This window comes from Lathyrus oleraceus, chromosome 3, assembly GCF_024323335.1.
Source record: "Lathyrus oleraceus cultivar Zhongwan6 chromosome 3, CAAS_Psat_ZW6_1.0, whole genome shotgun sequence".
NCBI lineage: Eukaryota > Viridiplantae > Streptophyta > Magnoliopsida > Fabales > Fabaceae > Lathyrus > Lathyrus oleraceus.
The window spans coordinates 230922323-230939408 of NC_066581.1; positions in this window are offsets into that span (position 1 = coordinate 230922323).

Sequence of the window (17086 nt, forward strand, 5' to 3'; positions counted from 1 at the left end):
AAGTGAATTCAACGTGGTGGAGTAGCTGCTTCAAACCCCCTCAAAGATCTCAGTACTGTCTTTGTTAATGAACTCAGAAGCACACAAAGAAGCACTGCAGAAAGTTCTTGAGCAAGCGTATGTGGAACATGATGTTACGGTGGATCAATTTGATCATATTGTAGCTAACATCATGTCCTGCAATAACCTCATTTTTTGTGATAAAGAACTCCCCGAGGAGGGTAGGAATCATAACTTGGATTTGCATATCTCCATGAATTGAAAAGATGATGCTCTGTCAAATGTGTTGGTAGACACTGGATATTCTTTGAACGTATTGCCGAAGTCAACTCTTTCCAAGTTGTCATACCAAGGAGCGCCTATGAGATATAGTGGCGTGATCGTCAAAGCTTTCGACGGTTCACACAAGACTGTGATTGGAGAAGTGGACCTTCCGGTGAAGATAGGTCCGAGTGACTTCCAGATTACTTTTCAAGTAATGGATATCCACCCGGCCTACAGTTGTCAATTGGGAAGGCCATGGATTCACGAAGCGGGAGATGTTACATCCACGTTGCATCAGAAGCTCAAGTTTGTCAAGAATGGGAAGCTAGTTATTATTAGCGGGGAGAAGGCATTGTTGGTCAGCCACCTGTCATCTTTCTCTTATGTTTAAGCTGAGGATGAGGTTAGAACTTTGTTCTAAGCCTTATCTATTTCTAGTGAAAAGAGAGTTGGGGCACCTATGTCCTTATTTAAAGATGCAAGGAAGATTGTTGAAGATGGTCAGTCTGATCAGTGGGGGCAGATGGTAGAGGTCTCCGACAACAAGAGTAGAGCCAGTTTGGGTTTCCAACAAGGTTCGTTAGCAGTCAGATCTTAAGATGTACAACTCAGCTTCCGTAGCGGAGGGTTCATTCATGGTAATGAACAACACTTAGCTGCTGTGCTAGAGGATGACGAAGAGGAAGACTGCACCAATTTTGTGACGCATGGAAAGGCTTGCGATAATTGGACCGCTTTTGACATTCCTATTATTATGCATCGATCTAATTAATTGCTTTTATTTGTTTTTGAAAATCCTTCTCCCATGCCTAAGGGAGAAGTGAACATTGTTTGGGCATTTCAATTTGATCATCAATAAAATATAATTCTATTCATCCACATCTATGATGTTTTGTTTTTACTTTTTGTTTTATTATGAAAATGGTAATCACAAAAAACATAAATAAATAATAATAATTGCCCATCTGCATAATATTTGGTCACAAATTCACTTCTCTAAAATCAAAATATCAAATCATTATGCAGGTTGGTTTCTAACCCCATTGAATACAATGATCCATCTCCTTCTCCAAATTTTGAATTCCCTGTGTTTGATGCTGAGGAGGAAAGTGATGAAGAAGGAAGCGATGAATTGTCTCGTCTTCTTGAGCATGAAGGAAAATCCATTCAGTCGTTCGAAGAGCAGATTGAGTTAGTCAACTTGGGTTCCAAAGATGATGTGAAGGAAGTCAAGATTGGGTTTCGAATGTGTCCAGAGGTTAAGAAGGGGTTGATTGATCTTCTCCAAGAGTATTCAAATGTGTTTGCTTGGTCCTATCAAGACATGCCTGGTTTGGATTCTGAGATAATGGAGCATAGATTTCCGTTGAAGCCAGAATGCCTGTCAGTCAAGCAGAAGTTTAGAAAGACCCATCCTGATATGGCCGTGAAAATCAAAGAAGAAGTGCAAAAGCAAATTGATGATGGTTTCCTTGTGACTGCTGAGTACCCGTAATGGTGGCTAATATCGTGCCTGTTCCAAAGAAAGATGGAAAAGTCTGCATGTGTTTTGATTACAGAGATTTGAATAAAGCTAGTCCGAAGATGATTTCCTTTTACCACACATTGATATGTTGGTAGACAATACAGATAAATTCAAAGTCTTTTCGTTTATGGATGGATTTTTTGGATATAATCAAATCAAGATGGCACCCGAAGATATGGAGAAGACCACATTCATTACACCTTAGGGAATATTTTGTTATAGAGTGATGCCTTTTGGTTTAAAGAATGTTGGTGCAACTTACCAAAGAGCAATGACTACTCTTTTTCATGATATTATGCATAAAGAGATTTAAGTTTATGTTGATGATATGATTGCTAAATCTATTGGTGAAGAGGAACATGTTGAGTATTTGTTGAAGCTATTCCAGCGTTTGAGGAAGTACAAACTTGCTTGAACCCCAATAAATGTACATTTGGTGTTCGTTCTGGTAAGTTGTTGGGCTTTATTGTCATCGAGAAGGGTATTGAAGTTGATCCCTCCAAGGTCAAAGCAATAACAGAAATGCATGCGCCCAAAATTGAGAAGCAAGTCAGAGGTTTTCTCGGTCGCTTGAATTATATCTCAAGATTCATTTCAGACATGACTGCCACATGTGCGCCTATATTCAAAGCTTCTCCACAAAGATCAGTCTTGTGCTTGAAGAAAGTATGGGTTGTGTTCTTAGTCAGCAAGATGAGACTGGAAAGAAAGAATTTGCAATTTACTACCTCAATAAGAAGTTCACCGACTATGATACTCGGTATTCTATGCTTGAGAAAACTTTTTGCGCATTGGCTTGGGTCGCTAAGCGTCTGCGTCAATATATGTTGAATCATACCACTTGGTTGATATCCAAATGGATCCAATCAAGTATAGATTTGAGAAGCCTTCTTTAATTGGGAGGATTGCCCGTTGGCAGATGGTGCTATCAGAATATGATATTGAGTACCGATCTCAGAAAGAAATCAAAGGTAGTGTGTTGGCTGACCATTTGGCTCACCAACCAATTGAATATTACCAGTCAGTACATTATGATTTTCCTGATGAAGAGATCTTGTACTTGAAAATGAAATATTGTGATGAACCATTGCTTGAAGAAGGGCCAGAACCTGGTTCCCATTGGAGCATGGTATTTGATGGAGCTGTTAATCAATATAGTTATGGCATTGGGGTAGTGATTATTACTCCTCAAGGCACGCACTTTCCATTTACAGCTAGATTGACTTTCAAATGTATAAATAATATGGCAGAGTATGAAACTTGCAGTATGGGGCTTGAAGAGGCCATCGATCTAAGAATCAAGTATTTAGACGTCTGTGGAGATTCAGCTTTGGTTGTGAATCAGATCAAAGGTGAATGGGAGACGAACCAACCCGGTTTGATACCATATAGAGATTATGCAAGAAGGATTTCAACTTTCTTTACAAAGGTTGAGTTTCATCATATCCCTCGAGATGAAAACCGGATGGCAAATGCTCTTGCAATGTTGGCTTCAATGATCGTAGTGAAGTATTGGAATGAGGTTGCCAATTTGATTGTGATGCGTCTTGATAGGCCATCTCATGTGTTTGCTGTTGAAGAAGCCAAAGATGAGAAGCTGTGGTATTTTCTTATCAAGTGCTTCCTCCAAAGTCAGATTTACCCGCCTGGGGAATCTTTGAAAGATAAGAAGACTTTGAGAAGATTAGCCGATAATTTATACCTGAATTGTGATATATTGTACAAGAGAAACTTTGATATGGTTCTGCTCAGATGCGTGGATAGACACGAAGCAGACCTATTGATGACTGAAGTCCATGAAGGTTCCTTTGGTACTCATTCCAATGGACATGCAATGGCAAAGAAGATATTGTGAGCATGTTACTATTGGCTGACAATGGAATCTGACTGTTGCAAGTTTGTGAAGAAATGCCACAAGTGTCAGATATATACAGATAAGATTCATGTTCCTCCGACATTATTGAACGTCATTTCCTCCCCATGGCCTTTCTCCATGTGGGGAATTGATATAGCAAACGTTATTCAAGGTGGAAGAAGTGAACATTTGACTTGTTACTTAGAATATTTTCAAATATGTTTGATTTTCCAAACTTCCACCTCAAACTTCATCACGATCCAAGCTTCAAATGGAAAAGTGTTCAACATGAAAGTTGTTCCCCTTGATCCAACCTTTCAAACAAAATCCAAGATCATCTCATTTGGATCAAAATTGAGGGACTTGCGCATGGCTTCTTTGTTGGGTTTGTTTTGGCAAGATTTGAATTCAAATGATTCTTCTTCTTTTCATGCTTCCATGTGATAACCTCAGTACACTTTGTGCATGAATTGGAGATGGATTGCATCATTCTTTAGGCCTAAACCATTGCCCATGCATCCATGCAACTTGGTTTCCAATTTTGGCAAAATTTCAAGTGGTGCAAAGATCAATTCCCTTGCCTATTTAAACAAGCTCATGGCCTCAGAAATCACATCAACACCTTGCCCAAGCTTTGCCAAGAGAACTCAGACCCTCACACCATAGAATTTCTTGAGGATTTCTATGAAGTTGAGTTTGAATTTCACTTTCTGTTTTAAAGTTCAAACTCCAAGAATTCATTGCCTTTTCCATCTCAATTGATTACTGCAAGCAAGAGGAGGAAGAATCAAGCAAATCCAAATCAAGATCAAGCTGAATTGAAGCCGCTCGAAGCTGAAATTTTAGAAACTTCTCTTCTTAGATCCTCCCCCATTTCTCAATTAAATTTGATTGATTTTTGGTTGGCTGAAGTCCTACAAATGTAGGAAACAAGATTGAGTTGTTTTGAGGTTAAATCGAAGCAACTCAGTTTATAATCCTCAAAATTCAAATCCATGTATCTTTTTATATACTTGGATTTGGAAAAAATTGAGGCCATATTCGAGCTCCTGAGCATTTTATCTTTGAAATAGTGTCCTTGTTTTTCATTTTTCATGAAATTGAGTTTGGACCAGTCCGATGGTGATCACCGGAGAAGATTACCAAAGCTAGGGCTCCGGTGGTGCGTTGGCAATGCCCAAGCATCTAATTTGGTTCAAATATTTTAATCTTGAGCGTTCATTATGATTACCATGTGTACATTGCATTGACCAAGGAGTATGGTGAAACGTGAGCATGTGACCATCAGATATACAATCTCAATTAATGAGGGAGATCTGATTGCCCTTGTTTTTTTTTACTTTCTTTTTAATTTCTGAATTTATGTTTATTCCATTTATTTTGTTTAATTCATAATAATTTCATTTCTAATCCAAAAAATATGGGACTTTCACCAAAAATCTTTAAATATTTTTCTCTTTCATTTTTTGAATTAAAATTATTTTTTGGATAAATTTTGATATTTTTCATGAATTAAATATTTTTGTGCATATTTTTTAATTGTTTAAAAATACTTCTGACTTTTTAAAAATGATGAAATTTTGTCTAAGGTCTTTTGACCTTGTTTGACCTAGAATAAATCTCTTGGCCATTTATTTGGTGTTTTGAAGAGACATTAGGTTTTGACCAAATTTAATTGAATTTTAATGCATTTTTAGATTGATTTTTAATTCATTTGTGTAAAAATTATGTTGAGCCATTTTTATGGTCTTGTGATGTTTGACTATTTGTTTGGGCCTTGGTCATGGTTGATTTGACATTTCTTGGATTAAAATCATTGGATTTAGGGGATTGATGAAATGTACATTTCATCTCCCCAAATAAATGAATGATTTTAATTTAATAAAATTTCTCCCATGACCAATTTGTGTTTATCTCACTCCCCTCCCTCTTCATCTTTATCCCTATTCTTTCTCATTCTTTTCATTGACCAATGAAATCTCTAATATCTAAAGGCTAATTGGTTCATCAATGACCTTGTGTCAGATGAACCAATACAAGTATAGATGAGATAGATCCACCCCTCTTGATCTTTTCTTTTAGTGCGTGGTATGTTTTAGGAGTTTGGTTCTTCATACCAAATCTCTAACATGCATTCACACCTAAATTTTTATTGTCCGCCCTCAGATGGTTGTGACTTCTACATAAGTCCAATTACGCTTGCTTAACATAGAGCTAAATTTGACCCTAAAGGCAGAGCATTCTAGTAAGTGAGATTGTAAGTCTCTCATCCATCATGGTATTGTGTGGAAAGTTTATCTTTTTTCCTTCCTATGGAAGATGTCTTGGTTTAAGGATCCATGCTTGTGAATGAATGATTGAGTGTTCTCCAAATAATGACTTAATCAATTAAAAAACAAAACACCACTAACACTTGACTAACTTTTGACTAACTATTGTTAATATTGCTTTACTTTCAAGTTATTTACTTTATGCAATTTAAATTTTAGTCATTTATCATTCATTGCCATTTACATTTCATTAAACTTGTTTATGTTTATGCCATTTTCACTTTGCTCATTTGAGCCATATCTTGTGATTGTATATATTTGTTTGTGTTTCTTCTAAGATGATCAAGGAGTATTTCATCTGATACATGAGAAGACAAAGAAGACTGCTAGCTATGGGATTTGCTTGCTTGGATGTGGTTATATTTATTTGATGCCTTGATCCTCATGATGTTTGGATATTGCTAATTGCTTGATTGATTATTGCTTGATTCAAAGTCCAAAGGGAAAGTGGGTTTTCTATATGACATTCTTGTCTGTTGGATTGCATCTCATTGGTCAGATATTTTCAACTCTTAACTTTTAATTGTATGCTTAGGATTAGTATCTTCATCTTCTCCCACTTCTTAAATTTCAAAATATCTCCCCCTTTTCAAAAACTTTCTTTGCTTCTGATTTCAAACTTAGGCCTTATTTCAAATAGAAACTTAGGCCTTATTTCAAATAGAAACTTTGGCCTTATGCCATTGAATTTTTGAACTCCTTTTTCTTAAATCAAACTTGTAAATAAATCTAATCATATTAACTTAAAATTTCAAAAGACAAAAAGAACTAACAACTTCATTCAAATTTTTTGGGCCCTTTGTGCCCTTCTAATTAAATTTTTGATTAAAATCAATTCACTCATTTTTGAAATTGTTACCACGAACTACGAGGTTTTGATCCCTCATTTTTATGTTGGTACGTAGGCACAATTCCGAAGGTCTTGTCAAACACAAAAATATAATTAATGAATTCTTTTCTCATCCCCACACTCTATTTCTTCTCAAACATCTTTTATACCAAAAACTCATACACACATAAAAATGGGCTCCCTAGGAGTACCTAGGACACTTTGGGTGCTAACACCTTCCCTCTGTGTAACCCATCCCCTTACCTGTAATCTCTGGCATTTTATTAGTTTTAATTTGAAAACTTCTTATCTTTGGATTTTGTTCGTACTTTTCCCTTTTCCTTTGGAAACAATAAAAGCACGGTGGCGACTCTGGTTTATTGACATTAAGCTTATCCATAGCTTGATGGTCATGAATTTACCGCTACAGAATGCTTTACAACATTTAAGAGGGAGGGCTCCAACTCGGATTAAATCATCAAATATGTCACTAACCCCTAATAAATGGAAATACTTATAATCAAAATATCATGGAAATGGGAGAATTATATCTCAACCAAAGATAACTCAAACCTAAATTCTCTCTTTTGAAAAGGTTAAAAGAAAAGGGCACAAAATGGCCAAAAAGGATTATATGAGGTTGTTAATTATTTTTGTCTTTTGAAATGAAAGTCAATATAGTTAAGTTCATTTACAAGTTTGACTTGACTTAAGAAAATATTTGAAAATTTAATGGCATAAGGCCAAGGTTTCTAACCATTAAAACATGTCTAAGTTGAAAATAACAAGAAAAGAAGCTTTTAAAATGAGGGAGCGATTTTGAAATTAAAGAAGTGGGAGGAGATGAAGAGACTATCCTAGACAAAAATTAAAAGTTTAGAGTTGAAAAGATCTGACCAATGGGATGAAATCCACAAGACAAGAATATCAAATAGAAACCTATTTCCTTTGGACTTTTAAGCAAGCAATATGCATAACCACCCAAGCAATCAATATGAAGATCAGAGGCATCAAATAAAGATGGACAACATCCAAGCAAGCACTCCAAAAGCAAGCAGTCTTCAGTGTCTTCAAAATGTATCAGATGAAATGTTCCTTATGGAAAACTCATAGAAACAATCATCATATATAAACAACAAGATCAAAATAACAGCTTAAGCACAAAGATAAATTAACAGATAAACCAAAGGGGAAGTTCTCAAGGCTTGTATCAGATGAATGAGATTGGCCAAGATAACTCAGTCTCAAATAATGGCATTGGCCAAGTCCTCAAAGCATGGGGAAATTGCCTACTCTAACTCCAAAAGTTCAGATCAAGACAAAGGCAGAGGTCCAACAGTCCACCAACATATTTTTTAGGGTTTTTTTGTTGTTATTAGGTATTTTAAGGTCCTAAGACCATAAACAGAACAAAATCACAAGCACACAATATATACAAGCCCAAAGACATGGCTCAAGTGAGCAAAGTGAAGATGACTGAAACATAAACAAGTTGCATGAAAAGTAAATGGCCATGAATGATAAAGGTACTAAAATTTAAATTGCATTAAGTAAATGACACTAAAGATAAAGCAATAATAAAGAAATGTTAGTGAAATGTTAGTGAAATGTTAGTGAAGGATTCAATTGTTTAAGTCATTCTTTGGAGAACACTCAACCATCCACTCACAAGCATGAAGACATGAACCAAGACATCATCTATGAGAAGGCCTCCAACTTGGACAAATCAACAAGTATGCCACTAGCTCTCACAAATGGAAAAAAGGTTAAGTCTTCACACAATACCATGAGGGATGGGAGACTTACAATCTCACATACAAGAATGTTATGCCTTTTGGGACAGATTTAGCTCTATGTTAAGCAATCGTGATTGGACTTATGTAGAAGTCACAACTATTTGAGACGGGGCAATAAAAATATTGGTGTTAATGCATGCTATAGACATGGTACAAAGAACCAAGCTCCTAAAGCATACCCCACACAAAAATAAAATGGGGTGGACATATCTCAATCAAGCTCATGTTGATTCATCTGACACAAGGTCATTGATGAATAAACTAGCATTTGGATTATAGAGAAATCATTGGTCAATGATGGATTGGGGAAGAAAAAGGATAAAGATGAAGAGAAATGGAAACTGGAAACCAAGATTGATCATGGGAGGAATTCCATCTTATCAATACTATTCATTGATCTTGAGGGATGCAGTGTACACTTCATCAACCCCATAAATCCAATATTATTGATCAAATGGAAGTTCAAATCAACCATGATCAAGGCCAATCAGAAGATCAAACAACACAAGGTCAACCAATTCACTCAACAACATTTTAACATTTAAAAATGAAAAAAAATGCATTTTAAAAAGGGAAAAAACTCAAATCCCCCCAAATCACCAAATAAATGGCCAAGGGATTTATCCTAGGTCAAACAAGGTCAAAGGACCTTACACAAAAAATTTGGGAATTTTTAGAAAGTCAGAAATATTTAAAAATATTTAAAAACAAGTCAAAAACTATTTAATTCACAAAAAATATCAAATATAATCCAAAAAATTATTTTAATTCAAAATATGGAAGAGGAAAATATTTAAAGACTTTTGGTGAAAGTCCCATATTTTTTTAATTAAAAACGAAATTATTATGAATTAAACAAAATTAAGCTATTTAAAATAATAATCTGAAACTAAAATAAAAGAGGAAAAACAAGGGTCATCAGATCTCCACCATTAATTGAGGTGGAAGATCTAATGGTCACACGTGTGCAGTCATGATAGACACAAGTCAACGCGTAGCAACATTGGTAATCCAAATCAAAGGCCCGGATTAGAAGCCATGGACCAGATCAGATGGCCTGGATCTCTTCAACGCATCACCGGAGCCCTAGCTCCGATCATCTTCTGAGGTGGCCTCCACCGGACTGGTCCAACTGAAACTTTCAAAAAAAATGAAGATCCATACACGGTTTTGAAGAGAAAAACACGAGGAGCAAGAATCTGGCCTCCATTTCTTCCAATTCTCACTATATAAAGAGATAAATAGAATTGAAAAATAAGGTGAATGAACTGAGTTGCTTCAATTTGACCTCAAAGCAACTCAATCTTGTTGCCTATATTGGTAGGACTTCAGACAACCAAAAATCAAGAGAAATGATGGAGAATTGAGGGAGAACTGAAGAAGGAAAGTTTCTGAAAATTCACCTTCTGTTTGCAGTGATGAAGCTCAATCTAAATTCCAATTCAACTGGCTTTGCTTCTACTAGCTTGTAGGAGGTGATTTGGATGTAAAAGGGCTTTGAATTCTTGGAGTTTCAATTCCAAAACAGAATGGGAATCAAAAATCGATTTCAAGAGAAACTTTCAAGAATATCTATCAATGGAGGGTGTGAGAGTTTGTAGGTCAAAGCTTGGGCCAAGGGTCCTCCATTCTGAGCAGAATGACATGTATATATAGCCTTAAAGATTCATTTCCACACACTTCCAAAAAATGGCCAAAAATAGCAACTTGGTATGCATGGTTGCATGGGCATGCAACAAGTCCTAAATAATGATGTGATCCAATTCCAAATCATGTGAAATTGATGTTGAAGTCATAACATGAAGCCATGCAATTTGAATTATCATTTGAGTGCAAAAATTTCCAAAACAAACCAAACAAAGGAACCATGCGCAAGTGCCTCAATTTTGATCTAAATGCCATGATCTTTGACTCTTTGGAAAGCTAGCATGAAGGGGAACAAGTTTGATCTTGAAACTTTTTACATTTGGAGCTTGGATCATGATGAATTTTGGTTTATAAGTTGGAATAATCAAACATAGATGAAAATTTTCTAAGTTAAAAATCAAATGACCACTTTTTCCACCTTAAATAACTTTTGCTATGAGCTTTAAATGACTTTGGTTCCTTCTTAAAAGTTGTATCTCTTTCAATACTATTCAATTTGGTCCAAATTTTGACACCATTTGAATATTTCATGGGGGATTTATGAATTTTAGAAGTAGAGGAAAATTGCTTGTTCAATGATGATGGCCCAAAATGACCTATAATGTTTCCTCTTGGTACATGCCCTTGCAAGTGAAATTTGACTCCTCTCAAAGAAGAAAAGTTGGAGAAGACATATTGAAATTGATCATGAAACTTGGATAACCTCATATCATAATAATTGAGCGAGTTATGATTCTTGGAAGTTGACCTTCCATCTAGGGCACAAACAAAATGACCTATAATCTTTCACCATATAAAATGACTTTCCAAGCAAAATTAGCTCTTGATGCAAACATGAAAGTTGTTTAGAATGTCATAAAGAATAACATTTATCTTGGAATTATTTTTATAGGACAAATATTGTAGGAGATAAGGTATATGGAACCCTAGATTTGACTAGTTTAGTTTTCTAGTCAACCTCCTTGAACCAACTTTCAAACTTGAAGTTATTTTGCTATTTGGGGCTCATGGAGAATCATATATGATTAAGATGAAGTATAATGGAGTATCCCTTGAGATTTTTGACCAGATGTTGAAGAAACATGGTAAGGAAGACACACAAGACACCTAGATGAATTAGGGCTTCCAAGGCAAACAAGCTTCAAACTCTTGATGAACTCTTGATCAAATTGACAAATAAAGAACATGGGGATCCATGTATGATGCTTAGAACCATTGTTAACTTTTGATAACTTGATTCCTTGCACTGAGGGTCTCAAACCCTAGATATGAGCTTGATGAGGCACAGGTGGGTGCACATACTACCTACAAAAAAAAAATATGCTAGACATATTTTTGGCCTTTTAGTTAGTTAACAAAGAAAAATAAAGTATGATACAATCAAATATGTGCTTGGTGATCTATCCCAATACAAACCCAGTAAGTAAGGGGTGAGGAGAATGCCAAGGTGTGATCCCAAAACCAATGCAAATGATGAGATGACATGAGGGATCTTAGGGTCAAAATTGGGGTCTTACAGTAGTATAAATCTTTTTTGTGGTTGATCATCTTTGTTAAGCTTCCTAGTAACTGGTAGTTGGTGATTTTTCCCGGCAGTTTATCCTTGATATGTTTACCTCAACCAGTAACAGATATTCTTCCTTTGGTCTTCTACCCAGTAACAGGTAGATGTAAATCCTATGTTCGGTCTTCTACCCAGTAACAGGTAGTTGTAAATCCTACTTTTTCTTTTCCCCAGTAGGCTATTCTTACCCAGTAACCAGTAATGGATATTCCTCATTTCACTCAACAAGTCATCCTTGATATGTTTACCCAGTAACCGGTAACAGATGCCCCTCTGCCCAAGTGTATTATCTTCTTACCCAGTAACAGGTAGAAGAAAATATATCTCCTTTGCTCCTGTGTTGAAGTTTTTCTTCCCCAATTGAGTTTGGATTCGTATTTCCTTATGACATCTAAATCCCTTTGAATGTTTGGGTATTTCATCATCGTTTTGATTTACTCCCTTCCCTAGTGGATATTTCTTGTTGTGTTAGTTGTATCCAGATAAATGCAAATTCTTTTTCCCTAGTCCGAGTCTTTCCATTGATTTATTTTCATGGAAATCCCCTCGTGTCTCCAGCAGTTTTTAAGTCGTAATCTGACCTATGCATAGATTTTTTTTATCCCCAGAGTCTTTGTCCCCTTAGTGAGTTTCCCTTATGGAATGCATTATGCTTCTGTGGACTTTCAGCCTCTCCCAAATTCTTTTCCTTTGTGGCAATATATCCCCCACAAATATTATTTTTGCATTCATTCATATGCATCCTGAGGTCTCTTAGGGACCAAAATTTGTTTCTTGTTGTTGTTATTTAAGTTGATTTTACCACATTGATACGAAGATTTTAACCTTCCCATCCCCGGATAGAAGGACCTTAAATAGGGGCAGCTGTAAGACCCTAATTTTGACCCCTAAGATCCCTCATGGCATCTCCTAGCTTTGCATTGGCATTGGGATCACACCTTAGTATCATCCTCACCTTTCATTCATTGGGTTTGAATTGGGAGAGGTCACCAAGAATATTTGATTGTATCATGCTTTATTTTCTTTGTTTACTAATTAAAATACAAAAATATGTCTAGTGTAGTTTTGTTTCTTTTGTAGGTAGTGTGTGTGTCCACTTGTGCCTCACCAAGCTCACAACTAGGGTTTGAGACCCTTAGTGAAAGGGATCAAGAAAGCAAAGGTCTACATTAGTTCTAAGCATCATATATGGATCCCCATGTTATTCATTTGTCATTTTTATCAAGAGTTCATCAAGACTTTGAAGCTTGTTTATCAAGGAAGCCCTAATTCATCTGGGTATCTTGTGTGCCTTCCTCAGCAAGTTTCTTCAACAATTGGTCAAAGATATCAAGGTACACTTCATTTTTACATTAGCATAAGAATATATGATCCTCCATGATCCCCTAATAGCAAAGGAACTTTAAGTGTGCAAGTTGGTTCGGGTAGGTTGACCAGAAAAGTCAACCGGTCAAATCTAGGGATTCCTAGAGCCTATCTCTTACAATTTTCATCATATGAAAATTATTCCAAGAGAAACTTTACTCTTTATGACATTCCTAACAACTTTAATGTTGGAATCAAGAGCTAATTTTTCTTGGAAAATTATTTTTTATTGTGAAAGATTATAGGTCATTTTGTTTGTGCCCTAGATAGAAGGTCAACTTACAAGAACCATAACTTCCTCAATTTTTATGATATGAAGATTATCCAAGTTTAGTTACCAATTTCAATATGTATTCTTCAACTTTTCTTCTTTGAGAAAGGTTAAATTCTACTTTCAAGGGCATGTCCCATGAGGAAACATTATAGGTCCATTTGGTCCTCAACATTGAACAAGTAATTTTCCTGAACTTATAAAACCCATAACTCCATCATGCAAGCTCGAAATGGTGTCAAATTTGTGATCAAATTGAATATAATTTAAAGCACTACAACTTTGTATAAGGAACCAAAGTCATTTGAAGCTCATATCAAAAGTTATTCAAGGTGGAAAGAGAGGTCATTTGACTTATAACTTAGAAAATATCAAGGCCAACTTTATCCATGTTCCAAGCTTTAAATGGAAAAAATACCAACATCAAAGTTGTTCCTCATAATGGTAGCTTTCCAAGAAGCCCAAGATCACTTCATTTTGATGAGAATTGGAGGACTTGTGCATAGGTTCTTTTTATGGATTAATTAGAAACTTTTGAACTCCAACTTGGTACAACTTTCCATGGCCTCATATGATGACCTCAGTAGCATTTTGGCACGAATTTGAGTGGATTGAAATCATCATTTGGGCCTGATCACATGCCCATGCACCCATGCAACTTGAATTGCTATTTTTTGTTCAAACTTTGAATGGTGTGGAAATAAAAATGTTAGGCATATAAATACATTGCCATTGCCTCAAAATGCAGGAAGACCCTTGCATAAGATTTGCCAATCAAACCCATAGCCTCATTCTACAAAACTCCTTGAAGATTTCTTTGAAATCGGGCTCTTGCTCAATTTCTATTTGTGAATAAGAACTCCAAGGATTCATTGCCATTTTCATTCCATTAAGCTTCTACAAGTGAGAGGAAGAGAAACCAAATGGAATTGCATCAAGAATCGAGCTCCAAAGCATCTGACTGAAGGTGATTTTTCTCAAACTTCTTCTCTTTGCTTCTCTCTCATTTCTCAAGATCTTGAATCAATTTATGGATGGCTAAAGTCCTACCAATATAGGCAATGTTCCTGAGTTGTTTTGAGGTTGAATCGAACCAACTCAATTTTGACACCTCAAGTTTCAACTCCACTTTTCTGATTATAGAGTGAGAGATGAAAGAATTGGAGGTCATATTTGTGCTCCTTGCATTTTTCTCTTTAAATTGGTATATGATCCATCCATTTTGGAACCTTTTTGGTCTGACAAGTCCAACGAAGGTTGCCAGAAAAGATGACCAGAGTTAGGGCTTCGGTGGTGTGTTGGCTCATCCACATCCTCAGATCTTGATCCCACTTTTTAATCCGGTCCTTTCCTTTTAATTACCAAGTATGTACATGTGTTGACTGAAGCATTGGTGGAATATGTGCGCGTGGCTATCAGATCTGCCACCTCAATTAATGAGGGAGATCTGATGGCCCTTGTTTTTTCCGATTTACTTAATTTTCTAAATTAATTTTTAATTAGCATTTTCTTCCAAAATTCACTATAATTTCATTTTTAATCAGAAAATTATGGGACCAACACCAAAAATTCACAAATAATTTCCTCTTCCTAGTTTTGATTTAAAATTAATTTTGGGTTGAGTTTTATATTTTTAGTGAATTTTTTTATTTTTGACTTGTTTTTATTGATTTTTAAATACTTCTGACTTTTGAAAAATGCCAAAAAAATTAGTCAATGGTCCTTTGACCTTGTTTGATGCATGATAAATCCCTTGGTCATTTATTTAGTGTTTTGAGGGGGTTTTAAGTTTTTGACCCTTTAAAACTTATTTTCTTCATTTTAAAAATTGTTTTAAATTGTTTTAACTGCTTTAATGTTTTGTTGAGCTTTTGTATTGACTTTGTGTTGACTCAACTTATGTTTGGCCTTGGTCTTGGTTGAATTGGACTTTAACTTGGTCAATACCATTGGATTTATGGGGTTAATGAAGTTTGAACTTCATCCTTCGAGATGAATGAATGGTATTGATCAAGTGAGGTTTATCCCTTGATCAATTTGGGATATCTTTCATTTCATCTCTCCATCTTCATCTCTGTTCTTCCCCAATCCTCCCATGGCCAATGATTTCTCATAGATCAAATGCTAGTTAATTCATCAATGACCTTGGGTCAGATGAATCAATATGAGCTTGATCGAGATAGGTTCATCCCCTCTTATTTTTGTGTGTGGTATGTTTTAGGAGTTTGGTCTTTATACCTTGTGTCTAGCATGTATTAACACCAATATTATTTTTTATCGGCCTCAGATAGTTGTGGCTTCTACATAAGTCCAATTACGACTGCTTAACATAGCGCTAAATTTGTCCCAAAGGCAATAACATTTTTGTAAGTAAGATTGCAATTCTCCTATTCCTCATGGTATTGTGTGAAAATTTTGCTCCTTTTCATTTGTGAGAGCTAGTGACACACTTGTTGATTTTATCCAAGTTGGAACCCTTCTCATAAATTATGTATAGGTTCATATTTTCATGTTTGTTGATTTTATCCAAGTTGGAACCCTTCTCATATATGATGTAGAAATTCTTGCACTTTATCATTCATTGTCATTTACATTCATGCAATTTTTTTATGTTTTAATCATTTTCACTTTGCTCACTTGAGCCCTTGTATTTTTGTGCTGGTGATAGATTTGTGTTTGTGATCTTGTTTTGTTTGTGGTCTTAGGACCTTAAAACACTTAATAAAAACAAAAAGCCCTAAAAAACACATTGTTGCAATGTTGGACCTTTGTCTGTGACTTGATTTGGACCTATGGACTTAGAGTAGGCAACATCCCTGAGCTATGGAAGGAAACTTGGCCAATGCCATTAATTTGAGACCATTTCATGACCAATGCCATTCATCTTATACAAGCTAGAGGAACCCCTTGGGTTTATCTGATACATTCTTTCTCTGTGTCTAAGTTTTTATTTTGATCTTATTGATATTATTTGATGGTTTCTCTTTGAGTATGTTTCAAGGGATATTTCATCTGATACATCTAAAGGACATTGAAGATTGCTTGCTTTGGAGTGATTGCTTGGATGTTTGGTTATCTTTATTTGATACAATTGATCTTCTTATTAATTGCTCGGATGATTGTGACTTTGTTGCTTGCTTGACAATCCAAAGGAAATGGATTTCTATCTGACATTGTTGTCTTGTGGATGCTTCCCATGTATTAGATCTTTTAAACTCTAAACTTTTAATCTTGTCTAGGATAGTCCTTTCATCTCTACCCCTTCTTATTTAATTTCAAAATCTCCCTCTCATTTTTAAAACTTCTTTGCTTGTTGTTTTCAACTTAGACTTGTTTTAATGAGTAGAAACTTTGGCCTTATGCCATTGATTTTTAAACTATTTTCTTAATCAAATTTGTAAAAGACTTAATCATATTGACCTTATTTTCAAAAAGATAAAAAAGAACTAACAACCTCATCTAATCATTTTGGCCACTTTGTGCCTTTTCCTTTTAATCATTTCAAAAAGAAAGCATTTAGATTTGATTTGTAGGTACCCCGTTTGATCTGTAGTATCAAAGAATAACAACGCTGATTCAAGATTGATCGAGTAACATAGTTAATTCAAGATCAACGTCTCCGATTCAAGAGACATCGTGA